Consider the following 11,340-nt stretch of genomic DNA (forward strand, 5'->3'; position numbering starts at 1 on the left):
TTTATAGATTTATAACAAACTTTATATAAAAAACTATTTTGTAAAAAATGCCAATGGATCACTTCATAATATTGATCCTGTATTAGGCTATGTATAATTTCCATATACATAAAAAAGATATATAAATAATAGAGACCATATTACCTAAACTGAACTGTATATATAATATGAACAGTAACAAAAATCTGCCCAACTGGAGATTAAAATATGGTATATTGACTCAGTTTAAAGAGGAAATCAAACAGAAGTTGGAAACTAAGAATAAACAAACATGGAAACTTCATAGCCAAAACCTATAAAATATATTTTAAGCTATACTCAGAGAAAAATTTATTGCCATATATGTATTTTTAAGAAAACAATAATTTAGAAAATAAGTATCAAAAGAAAAACAAAAATAAACCGAGAGGAAGTAAAATGACAACATTGATTCAACTAAAACGTGAATCAAAATTGATCAAATGAAATCAAACTCTCCCCAGCTGTCTTTCGTGACACCATGTTGGTAGCATGAAAACAGCTGTGGTGAGTATAGTTACATTACAGAAATTAAACAAATGCTACAAATTAGGAATTCCCCTCCAGTATTTCCCCCATGGCATCTCTGCCCCTGTGAAATAGTTAATGATTTATGATCACACTGCCCTTTAAAAAACACAACTCTATTTGAGGCACCTGGGTGGCTCAGTTGGTTAAGCGTCCGACTTTGGTTCAGGCCATGATCTCATGGCTTGTGAGTTCAAGCCCCGTGTCAGGCACAGAACTGGCTTCAAATTCTCTGTCCCCTCCTCCACTCATGTTTTTTCTCTCTCAAAAATATATAAACATTTTAAATAAATAAATAACTCTACTCATATTAATGCATCCTATAGAACTTCTCAGCCATCCATTGAAAGTAACAGAATCCCCAAATCAAATCGACTTACATTGTAAGGACATTTATTATTTCACATAATAGGAGTTCGGAAGCAGGCATGAATTGATTGGCTCCGTGGCTCACAATGGTGTCATTAATGACCCAAGTTCCTTCCATTGTTCTATTGTTTATAGAATTTACTTCATCTTAAAGCTGGTTTCCCTTTTGATTATGCGGACCGTCCACTGTGAGGAAGGCATAAACCTCCCCCCTGGACCACGGCATCTAAGTTTTTCCTTTCAGTATGCCTGGGCCAACTCAGGTCATGTGTGCATGTCAGACCCAGGACAGGGCATGCTCAGTCTCAACAGGGGGCACTCGGATCTGGGGACTGGGTAACTGCTTGGATAGTCAGCATTCTTCTAGGCTCAGATAAATCTCTTAAGTAAAAAAATAAAAGAGAATGAAAGAAAAAAAAGAAAATCTGCAAAACAATAAAAATGGTAAGTATTGCAGAAGCACATTTATATAGAAAAAACGTGTGTGTGTGTGTGTGTGTGTGTGTGTGTATGTAGAAGGATGAAAGAGGATGAAGAGAAGGGAGCCAGAGTCCTGTCAAGGACATGAATCCACCCCGCAGAGACTGTGTGACTTTGGGCAAGTTATTTCACCTCTCTGGTCTTGATGTGTTGAACTGTAAAATAAGGATAATAGTATCTACCTCATGAGGATTGCTGTGAGGATTAGATGAGAGAATATGTATTAAAGTTTGTTGAATGGTAGTCAATAGTTGTGAAAGGCTATTTCCCTTTTCTTTCTATGTAATGATATATAAAAATTTTAGTTGGAAGATTTATAAGATATGATTTAAAAAATATCTTCTGTAAGATAAATGCAAAGAAGGGTTCCTATGACAAGAGAAAACAATGGTACGGACCTTTGTTATGGACCTGGTTTGTGCAGTGACCAGCTTGGGCTCCAGTATACATCATCTGTGGACTGAGGCTGCCTGGGGGTGAGGGGGAGGATGAGGTGCCTAATGAGGAACGTTCACTCTTAAAGGAAATGAAACATGCTTTTCTTGTACAAACAATAATGCAAAGGTATTTTGTTTTGAAATACGATAGTATGCTTCATAATGCAACAGAGTGAACATTTTTACCATCTCCTTTATTTATTGCCTTAAAAGAAATATTTCTTTTCTTTCTGAAGACAGCCTACTGCAATTTTATAAAAATTGTAATATATGTTTTTAAAAATATCGTATGCAGCTTAAGTGCAATAGTAAATAATCTGCCCCTCTCTACCACCTAACATACAGCCCCCATTAATCCTGTTGGTGAACATTTTTAACTCTTATTTGCATTTAGGGGCATTCGGTGTGTGCATATAATTTTATACCTTAGTTTCCAAATTTGCACATCATAAGCACCTATTTACATGTTCCTGTATGATTTTAAAAACCATAATATTGCAGTGCTGCGTTCCATGCTTTACTGATCTGATGGAGTTATGAGACCCCCCCCCCAACTCCCTCAAACCCCCCCCCCCCACCCCACCCCCCCGCCCCCGCGGGGTTTTAATCCCAGTTGGTGCTCTGGGCCTGGCCCTGGAAAGGAAAGACCGTAAATCCTGCTGAAATGTTTCCAAGATATCAGGAGACACCGCTACACCAGTGTGTGCTGATGGGTGTTTTGTTTTGTTTTGTTTCTCTTCCACAGTGAAATAAGAAATCAAGTCCAGGGCTCGGAAGAGAGCTGGTCCGTTAGGCGGCTCCACCGTGGGTCCCTCCTGGCTGCGCTCAGTGCCAAGTCCGTTTGTGCGCTCTCATTGAGCCCGAACAAGGACTGCGGTGCAGCTGCTAATGATGTCGTGTCAAAACTGAAGCGAGGACACCATAGTGATGGGAGCTGGCTGCCAGAGAACCCTGCGGGGCGAAATCCCGCCTGAAAGCACAGGAAAGTGACACTAACAAGTTCGTGCCCAAATACCCATTGGGGAGAAGACAGACTGCGTTACGGATCAATATAAAAAGGAGAAAATGCAAATCAGTCGTCCTCCAGGGACTAAACAAATTATATTAAACCAACAAATAATTACCGGTCCTCTGTATTTGCAGTGCCCAGTGCTGGAAGCTGGAGAGGCAGCTGGGGAGCGGGCGAGGGGGGAACCCGATTGCAGACTGGGGTTCAAGGCTCAGTTCTAAGGGTTGATGCAAAATTTGGCAAAGCGGCGTGCTTTTCTGTGAAGCTGCGACACATTTGTAAAGCACAGAAAATAATGTTAGCCTTAAGTGCAGTGTGGAGAACACTGATGAGAAAAATCCGATGTAAACTCTTGGGGGCGGAAGGAACAGGCAGAAACTCCCTTAGGAAAACAAGAGAAAGTTAAGAGATTAAGAGATTAAAACATTTTGATAGAAGATCATTGGTGTTGGTAATTGTGATCCTCAAAAGGTATGACAGTTGAAATGCCTTGTAAATTGTAAGAGAAAAGCTGATTTCTGTTTGTGTAGTTTTTGTTAGGTTCATTTCATTATGTATTCCTGACAGGCTCTCTATGTGGAGTATACACCATGTCATAAATATTTAATTATCTGAAAATTAAACTAACCAGCATTCTCTGTCTTATTCTAGATAAATAATTTACTACTACTAATTCTAATATAAAAGCTGCATCCTTTCATTTTACTGGTTATTTCTGATTATAAAAGAATTGCATACTCAGTAGAAAATTTGGGAAGCAGCTAAAACTGTAACAATACAGAGAAAAGGTATCTATAACTCCACACCTAGGAAACCAATTGCAAAAGTTTTCCCTATGCATTTTTTAGAGCGATCGAATTCATACGAGAATACTTCAAATTTTGATTTTGAGATTTAGTGTTATTTAAAAGCATTTTCCCCTGGCAGAGAGAGATGGTTGATAAGTGTAAGTTTAAAGTTGTATAATATCTGGGGCACCTGGGTGGCTCTGTCGGTTGAGCATCTGACTCTCTGTTTCAGCTCATGTCATGATCGCACGTTTGGTGAGTTTGAGCCCCACATCAGGCTCTAAGCTGACAGCAAGGAGCCTGCTTGGGTTTCTCTCTCTCTCTCTCTCTCTCTCTCTGTCTCTGCACCTCCCCTGCTTGTGCTGTCTCTGTTTCTCTCAAAATAAGTTAATAAACTTAAAAATTTTTATAAAGTTGTATAGTATCTATTTTATCGATATGATTGAATTGTCTATGATCATATTATAGGAAAGTTTTAATGTTTACTTCATTAAAAAATAATTACTGTGTTCCTATGTATTGAAAAATGAAGCCACTCTTGTTAATACCACCGAAATTCTTTTCAGAAAGTTTCAAGTTCACTTTCATTAGCTGTATCTGAGTGGCTCAATAACCTCTATCTATATTCCTCATTTCTTCAATCTTCGTGCTTTAACATTTGAAATAATCTCATTTTTAATTGGAATTTTTTTATAATTAGGAAGCTGATATCTTTCAAATGCTAGATATTAACTGTTTATAATTTATTTTATGTTGTGTATGAGTAGCTCATGACTTTTTTTGAAAGGTGACTTTGTTTAGGTAAAATGGACAGGTGAGTAATGTGGACCAACTTATTCACTAACAGCAGCCAGGAAACCTCGCAAAATATCTGGTAGGTAGTAGTATCAGAGAGCTAGTATTTCAGTGAACCACTGAGCCAGGAGCCAGGGGGGAAGTGAGGTAAGCGGGGATTTAAGGGTCTTTATCTCAGGAATCTTTTGCTGGTTTCATGGGGGAACTGAGAGGTTGAACTGTCATTTGGGAAAGTCATGAAGACAGGGGATTCGACACCTATTGAGGGGAAGGGTGAATCTGGTAAATCTCCATCACTTTAACTGGGACCCTGAAAAGCTGCTCCCAAGCAGTGAACGAAAAGTCTATAGTACTTACTAGGGACTGAAGTTCAGCTGAGAATCACCTTAATTATTGACAATGAATCAAGGTCATCAGATGCTTGTGCCTGCCCCTCCCCAGCCATCTTGTAAAAAAATGTAAATTATCCTGACTCTGACCTTATTTCTACAAACAATTGCCCAAACACAATGTATTGGACACTTTTTTTTTTTTAAATTTGAGACAGAGATGGGGCGCCTGGGTGGCTCAGTCGGTTAAGCGTCCGACCTCAGCTCAGGTCACGATCTCACGGTCCGTGAGTTCGAGCCCCGCGTCGGGCTCTGGGCTGATGATGGCCCAGAGCCTGGAGCCTGCTTCCGATTCTGTGTCTCCCTCTCTCTCTGCCCCTCCCCCGTTTATGCTCTGTCTCTCTCGGTCTCAAAAATAAATAAACGTTAAAAAAAAAATAAAATTTGAGACAGAGAGAAAGAGAGAGGGAGAGGGAGAGAAAGAGAGAGATAGCAAGCTGGGAAGACGGACAGAGGAAGAGAAAGAATCTTAAGCAGGCTCCATGCTGAGAGCTTGATGCAGGGCTTAATCCCATGACCTTGGATCATAACCTGAGCTGAAATCAACAGTCAGACGCTCAACCGACTGAGCCACCCAGGTACCCTGATTGGATACTGATTGGATATTTCTTTTATGTCGCTCAAATTTTTCTCAGGCTCACCTCTTACTTGAGCCGCAGACAGAGCAGTCAGTCCCACGTGGGCTACCACACCAGCTTTGCACCACGAAATTCCTCTCACCTCCCACCTGGGCTTCTCCACTGCTTCTCCACTGGCATGGGATGCCCAACCCAAGCCACTAGTCACCACGCGCAATTCAGAATCGTAAGGAGTTAATACCTGTGAGAATCCCCTTTGGACGTGGGTGATGGAAATGGATACCGACCCCACTTTCTTCCCTTGGGAACGCATTTCATAAAGCTCCTTTGGAGATCTGATGGGCCTACGTGCCAAAAGTCCATATCTGGTGCCAACTTGACATAGCTTCTTCCTTGCACTGGCTTGCCCTCTTTCCTTGGTTCACTCTTCCTATCCCTCACTCCCATTTCCTGGGATCACTTTCCAAATAAAGCGCTAGCCTATGAAAGCTTTAGTCTCATGTTCTGCTTTGGAAAGAACCCAAACTAATACAAAAAGAACCTCAGAAAACACATCCTCAGGGTGGGATTGTACAGCGGGATCAGTTACTGGTCAGACAGAAATAAGGACACCATTTCTGGTAGTGAATGGAGCAGTGATTGCCCTGGCATGGAGTCACATTACAATTAGTGCTGTCACGGAAGCAGAAAAGGTGGGGTTGAGGTATCACTGAAAAGGAAAGTAGTGGGTTATATGCTTGCTGTGGCCTTTAAATGGTATGGGGAAAAAAGGTAATTAAAATCTGGCTTTTGCGAACTGCTTTGAAAGCCTCGAAAACAATAACATGACATGTTTGTACAGCTTATCAATTCTAAGCACTCTATGAAATTCAGAGGGTCACTTAAGGCAGTGTTTGTGCAGCCCCTCATCTCCTACAGGCACAAGGGCCCAGCATCTAACTGCTACATTTGCAGAGCTGCAAAGGAGAATAAATGAACACACAGACTTACCAGATCTCCTACAGCGAGGGCCCTGATAGGAAAATAATGGAATCTGACACCTGGAATGGAGATATGTACATGGATGCGCTCAGAACATTGACCCCTGAACCCTCTGGGCCAACAGAAGCAGCATCCTCCCTCTTTCTAGAAGCACTGACTCCCTTTGCTTGCAGACAGACCCTGCAAAGACCTCACCTGAGAGGTGCCTCACTAGATGACATTTGTCCTATTTTGGATCCACTCCCAACACCCTCATTGCCGCTGATAATTACAATCAAATCTCAGCACGGTCTAAGCAAGAAAATCCAATCTCTGCTCGAGGAGGAAATAACTTGTAAACAAACAAACAAAAAAACCTGCCCCTGAGTTACATAAACTGGCTAGAACAGGGACATTATCAATTTTAAGCACATGATAGGGAATATCATCTAGCACAGGTTAGAGTGGATTTTGAGAGAGTCAAATGGGAACACAGACTCACTGGGGGAAAATTCATTTGCATGGCAGCAACTCAACCATGACTTGAGTGTAACAACCTTCTAAGGACAACCAGAGTCATTCTGAATACACCCCCGGAATGGTTCCTGAAGCTTGGATATGGCAAGTGAGATGGAGCTTCCACACGGCTTCAGCATAGTATTGAAGAAGGGATCAAACATCTCAGGGAGGTGGAAATGATAAAATGTATCTATTATGTGAGACCAGAAGACATAGGATCTCACTAGGCTTCCCAGGGGTGCCCTGAGGATGTTCAGATCACTGAGGCAGTAAGGAATATACTGCCAGGGGAAGGCAAGAGCATCTTTAGGAACTCCTGTGATGATTGTTCTTTGGAATTTATGGTAAGTATATACTGCCATAGACAGAGGCTTATAGTATCGATGGGGATGATGGGACTGTGGAATGGTAGTGTCAGGAGGTGGCACTTGGCCATCAGAGACACAGTGGCTATCACCACACTAATGACAATAATTAGCAGAATGCTGCAGTGTAATTTAGGTGCCTTGAGGACAAGGATATGTTCTGAGGAGTGAGGTAGGTGGATAGCTTTCTAGGATGTTACTTTATTTTATCCAAACAAGAAAACACACCAAATACCCAACAAATGTCAAATGGATGAATAACTGGTGGTATAATCATATAATGGAATTCTCTTCAGCGCTGAAAGTGAACAACCCTGGGGCGCCTGGGTGGCACAGTCTGTTTGTTGAGCGTCCGACTTCAGTTCTGCTCGTGATCTCGCAGTTAATGGGTTCGAGCCCCACACAGGGGTCTGTGCTGACAGCTCGGAGCCTGGAGCTTGCTTTGGATTCTGTGTCTCCCTCTCTCTCTGCCTCTTCCCTGTTCACACCCTGTCTCTCTCTCTCTCAAAAATAAATAAATGTTAAAAAATTTTTTAAAAAAGAAAGAAAATGAGCAACCCCAATTACATGCAATAACATGAAAGGGCAAACTTAATATTGATCAAAAGAAATCAAACACAAAGAATACATTTAAATTGTTCTATGTATATGAAGTTCAGAAAACAAACAAATTTAAATTACGACAAAATAAAATCACATGACCATCTCAATAAATGAAGAAGAAATATCATGTGGTAAAATTCAATATTCCTTAGCAAACTAGGAATAAAATAGAACCTATATCAATGAACATATTTATTGGTAAAATTATGGAAGTTTCTCCCTTTAAATTGGATGCCCATTACTAGAGGTCCTTAGCTAGGAAAATAAGGCACAATAAAGACATAAAATATACAGAGATTGGAAGAGAAGAAGTAAAATTGTCATTATTTGCAGACAAAGGCGTATGGATGTAGAAAACCTAAAAACTATATAAACTATTAGAACTAATGAGCGAATGTAGCAAAGTTGCTGGATAGAATTAAATATACAAAGCACAATTTTACTCCTATATACCATCAACAACCAAAAAATAAAGTTAAAGGTGAAGCTAACTCACAATGACATCAAGTGCCTAGGAATAAATCTAACATAAAAGAAACAAGCCTTCTACACTGGCAACTTTGAAACAGCACTGAGAGAAATTAAAGAAGACATAAATAAGCAACGCTATATATCTTTTTCTTGGATTAGAATACTGAATGTCATTATATTAAGATGCCAATTTCTTTTTGTAAATTGATAAAATCAGTATTTTTTAAAAACCAGCAGCTTTGGGTAAGGGGCATTAAGGAACCCACCCCTGAAATCACTGTTGCACTATATGCGAATTAATTTGGATGTAAATTTTAAAAAATAAAAAATAAAATAAATAAAAACCCAGCAGCTTTGTGTATGCATATGTGTAAACTGAATGGCTAATTTAAAATTGATGCAGAATTTTAGTCCCAAGATAAACTAGAAGAAGAATTTCAAAAGTTAAAGGACTTATACTCTAGATATCAAGGCTTATAATTAAGCTAGAGTAATTAAGATTATGCCATTGGTACAAAGATAGATCGGGGTGCCTGGGTGACTCAGGTGGTTGAGCATCTGACTCTTGGTTTCAGCTCAGGTCATGATCTTGCAGTCGTGAGATCGAGCCCTGTGAGTTCCAGCTCTGCGCTGAGCGTGGAGCCTGATTAAGATTCTCTTGCCCTCTCCCTCTGCCCCTACACCCCTCAAAGAAAAAAAAAAGATCAACCAGGTGAACAGAATGTAAAGCACAGAAGCAAACACAATATATACACTCACCTGATTCATGACAAAGATACTATTGAAGAGCAGTTGGGAAAGGACAATTAATAAATGGTGCCGAATTAACTGAATATCTATGAGAAAAAATTTAATCTTAATCTGTAACTCACACTGTGAAATAATAGAGTGTGTGTGTGTGTTTGTGTGTGTGTGTGTGTGTGTGTGCGTGTGCGCATGTGTATGCATGTGTGCGTCTGCCTCTGGTTCCCAGCACAGAGCTTCTAAAACCCTTATAATGCTCCACCAGGAGCATTTTTGTTCTAATACTTGGCATTTGACACTGGTTCCTAACACAGCACTCCTAAATCCCTTAGATTTTCCTGGGTTGAAAGGAACGTCTTTTGTTCTAATGAGATAACTCTTCGTGGGCTCCCAGCTGGAGGAGAGACCAAACAATGGATCTCATCCTCCAGGGAGAAGACAGGGGCTGGAATTGGAGTAAATAATTGATCATGTTTATGTGATTAAGCTTCTGTGAAATATCAAGGGTATGCAGTTCCTGGTACTTCTGGGTTGGTAAACATATCTACATGCCAAGAGGGTGGTATACCCCAACTCCACAGGGGCAGAAGTTCTTCTGCTCAAGACCCTTCCAGACCTTGCCTATGTATCGCTTCATCTGGGTGTTTCTGTGTATAATGAACTGGTAAACATAAGTAAGCATTTGCCTGAGTTCTGTGAACCATTCTGAAAAATAATGCAACTTGTGGAGGAGGTGGTGGGATCCTCTAATTTGTAACCAGATTAGATAGAAGTTGTGAGGTAATCTAGGCACCTACTACTTGCATCTGGCCTCTGAGGAAGAGGGCAGTCTTGTGGGACTGAGCCCTTAAGTTGTGGGGTCTGCACAAACTCCAGTTAGTGTCAGAGTTGAACTGAATTGTGAGATAGCCCTCTGGTGTTGGAGAATTGCTTGGTGTCATGCATCTGGTGTCAGAAGTATTGCAAGTGTTAGAGTAAAAGAAAATACAGTGAGTTTTTTTTTTCCTATAGACATACACTCTACACAAAAATGAAATCCAAGAAGACTACAGATCTAATTGTGAAAAGTAAATCAATAAAATGTCTAAGGAGATAACAGAAGGATGCATGTGTCTTTAGGAGTAGGGGAAGTTTTCTTAAATATCAGAACTATTAACCAATAAGAAAAACAAGGTTATGGAAAGAATACATTAAAGCTTGTATTAAGAGAGTGATATTAAGCAAGTGAGATGCAAGCCATTGTATCTAAGAGAATATTTGTGAAACGTATGACTGAAAAGTGTATCAAACAACCACAACCACTGCAACAAAAAACCCTAAAAATCAAGAAAATGACAAATGACCAGGTAGGAGAATGGGCAAGAGACTTTAATACCAACTTCACTTAAAGGGTATACAACTGACCAGTAAACGTATGAAAAAGTACTCACACTCATCAGTCATCAGGGAAATCGAAATGAAAACCGTGTTGAGATTCAGCTATACACCCACCAGAATGGCTAGGATTAAATAGGTTGACAATACTAAGTGCTTCTAAGAATGTGGAACTCTCCTACACTGAGGTTGGAGTACAAACAGGTACAGTCACTTTGGAAAACTGTTTTCCATCATCTATTAGAGTTGAAGGTATGCATATCCCGAATCTCTGCAATTCCACTTCTAGATTTAAACCCAACAGAAATGTATACATATGTCAAAATTGTGTGCAAGAATGTTTATAGCAATATTAACTTAATGGCCAAAAACTGAAAAGAAAAATTTCATGAACATAATAATGAATAAATAAGTTGCGATACATTCATACAGTAGAATACTATCCAGTAATTAGGATGAACTAATTGTGGCTATACACATTATAATACTATAGATCTTGTAAACATGATGTTGAGAGAAAGAAGCTAGATGCAAGAAATGTATACTATATGATGCCATTACATGAAATTCAAATACATATAAACCTAATCTAATATCAGAAATCAGGATAGTAGACACCTTTGGAAACGAGTATAGAAGTACTGATTGCAAGGGGTCAAGGGACACCTGAGATTCTGGCATGTCCTAACTCTTGACCTGGGTTCTGATTTCATGATGTGTTCTTTTATGCTAATTTTATCAACCTGTGCACATATATAATTTTCTTTTCTGAATGTATGTTGTACTTCAGAAAAGTGTTGCTAAAACAGGAAAGAAAAGGGGCGCCTGGGTGGCGCAGTCGGTTAGGCGTCCGACTTCAGCCAGGTCACGATCTCGCGGTCCGTGAATTCGAGCCCCGCGTCAGGCTCTGGGC

The 11,340-nt window shown here is 40.0% G+C and overlaps 1 long non-coding RNA gene across 1 annotated transcript; it reads left to right on the plus strand.

The window, feature by feature from the left end:
* The first annotated feature begins 1,040 nt into the window (after positions 1–1,040).
* On the plus strand, positions 1,041–3,464 carry LOC131508434 (uncharacterized). Its single transcript, XR_009260013.1, has 2 exons — positions 1,041–1,359; positions 2,578–3,464. It is a non-coding gene; the product is annotated as an uncharacterized LOC131508434 (long non-coding RNA).
* Positions 3,465–11,340: the final 7,876 nt, after the last annotated feature.

This window comes from Neofelis nebulosa, chromosome 4, assembly GCF_028018385.1.
Source record: "Neofelis nebulosa isolate mNeoNeb1 chromosome 4, mNeoNeb1.pri, whole genome shotgun sequence".
Taxonomy (NCBI): Eukaryota; Metazoa; Chordata; class Mammalia; order Carnivora; family Felidae; genus Neofelis; species Neofelis nebulosa.